At 42.3% G+C, this 2,300-nt stretch overlaps 1 non-coding gene across 1 annotated transcript; it reads left to right on the forward strand.

The window, feature by feature from the left end:
- The first annotated feature begins 655 nt into the window (after positions 1-655).
- Positions 656-762, forward strand: LOC112780244 (small nucleolar RNA R71). The gene has a single exon (XR_003191095.1). It is a non-coding gene; the product is annotated as a small nucleolar RNA R71 (small nucleolar RNA).
- The last annotated feature ends 1,538 nt before the right edge of the window (positions 763-2,300 follow it).

The following is a 2,300-nucleotide window of genomic DNA, read 5'->3' on the forward strand; positions in this document are numbered from 1 at the left end:
TTCAAGTAGAGTCTCAATCCTTGAAAGTCTTTCTTCCGATGATGGAGAGTTGAGATTGGAAGGATGAGAAGGGCCATTTTGACTTTGGTATGGATGTTGAGAGGTGTTGTTCGGTGGGTGTTGGTATGACCTCTGTGTGGAGTGTTGGTTAGTTGCATTATTGTTGGGGTTATGGCGTCTCTGATCTTGGCCTTGGTCTTGTTGATTTCCCCACCCAAAGTTTGGGTGTTTCCTCCAACCAGGATTATACGTTTTGGAGTATGGGTCATGATTCTGCCTAGGTGAATTCCCAATGTAGTTAGCTTGTTCCTGATCACCCTCTGCTTCTTCATTCACTCCTTCTTGGGTTGCTGCTGAAGTGGTAATTGCTACTACTTGATTCTTCTCCATCTTCTTGGTGAGGTCAGCTAATTGCTTGGTAATCATCTTGTTTTGAGCTAGCAGTACATCCACATTGTTCAACTCCATCACTCCTCTAGTGTTGCCTCTTTCAGAAGCATAGAAGTAGTCATTCTCTGCTACAGTCTCAATAACATCTATGGCTTTTTCAATGGTCTTCTTCTTGTTCAGAGATCCCCCGGATGAGTGGTCTACTGCCTTCTTTGATTCATACGAAAGGCCTTCATAGAAAATGTGCAACTGCACCCATTCATTGAACATATCTGGCGGGCATCTTCTTGTCAAGTCTTTAAACCTCTCCCATGCTTCATATAGAGTCTTACCATCCTGCTGCCTGAATGTTGGTACCTCAGCTCTCAACCTGTTGATCTGTTGAGGAGGATAGAATCTTGCCAAGAACTTGTTCACCACATCTTCCCAGGTTGCTAAACTCTCCTTTGGAAAGGATTCCAGCCATTTAGATGCTTTGTCCTTGAGCGAGAAGGGAAACAGAAGTAGTCTATAGGTGTCAGGATGAACACCATTAGACTTTGCAGTATCGCATATCCTCAGGAAGGTGGTTAGATGTTGATTGGGGTCTTCTTGGACACTTCCTCCGAATGAACAATTGTTCTGAACAAGGGTGATGAGTTGTGGCTTTAGTTCAAAGTTGTTGGCATGTATGGTTGGCCTTTGGATGCTACTTCCACAGTTTCCTGGGTTTGGGTTGATGTAAGAACCTAGAACTCTTCTCTCTTGTCCAGCCTGATGCGCTGGACCTTCTCTGCCATGGTTGTGAGCCTCTTCTTCATGATGGTTCTCCATATTCTCCTCCATGTCTGGTTCAAAATACTCTTCCTCTTCCTCAGCACCAACTACTCTCTTTCCTCTTGCTTCCCTCCTTAATCTAAGGAAAGTCCTTGATAAACCACTATTTCATGGTTTATATTGTGTGGTTTTGTCATGATCTTTGCCCACTTATTCATTAAATAAGCATGCATTTATATTTCCTTCCTAAAGATGTTTTATGGTTGAAAACTTGCTTCCTAGAGACTTTTAATTATGTATTTTATTTCTCCCTTATTCCATTCGATGTCGTGATCTGTGTGTTAAGTGTTTCAGGCTTTATAGGGCATGAATGAGTTGGAGATTGGAAGGGAAGCCTGCAAAAATGGAAGGAACACAAGAAATTGAGGAGATGACCAGCGAGAAGCGACGCGGCCGCATGGATGACGCGACCGCGCAGAAGAGAGCAATTTGTAGCGACGCGGCCGCATGGACGACGCGTCCGCGTGGCAAAGCAGAAACGCGAATGACGCGTCCGCATGATCGACGCGATCGCGTGACGTGCGCGATCTGCTTAATCTGCAGAATTCACTGGGGGCGATTTTGGGCCCTATTTTGACCCAGTTTTTGGCCCAGAACAGCAGACTAGAGCCAGAGAACATGCAGAAACCAGGGACGACATTCATTCCGCATAGTTTTAGTTTTTAGATCTAGTTTTACTCCTCCTCTAGGTTTTCTCTCTACACATTCATAGTTTTTAGGATAGGTTATTTTCATTGTTTTTTGCATTGGGATATTGAGAAGAGTTATTTGCCTCATCAAGACTTCGACATTCTAGTTCGTTCTCTTCACTTATCTCTTACTCTTCCATATTCCTTAATTTTATTTGATTTTACGATTGGATTATTTTAGCTTTTATTAATATAAGAATTACTTTTGCTTTTAATTAATCTTTTCATCATTACTTATCATGTCTTTCTTTAATTCCTACGTTGATGTTATGAATTTTACATTTACAATGAGTGAGTAGTTCCCTAACTTGATGGGGAGTTGATTGAAAGGAACCCTTGAGCGGAATGTTCAAGAGAAAGGTTGTAATTGAGTTTATTGTTGGCTTGCTCTCTCGTTCCTAACAC

The sequence above is a fragment of the Arachis hypogaea genome, chromosome 19, assembly GCF_003086295.3.
Source record: "Arachis hypogaea cultivar Tifrunner chromosome 19, arahy.Tifrunner.gnm2.J5K5, whole genome shotgun sequence".
Lineage (NCBI taxonomy): Eukaryota > Viridiplantae > Streptophyta > Magnoliopsida > Fabales > Fabaceae > Arachis > Arachis hypogaea.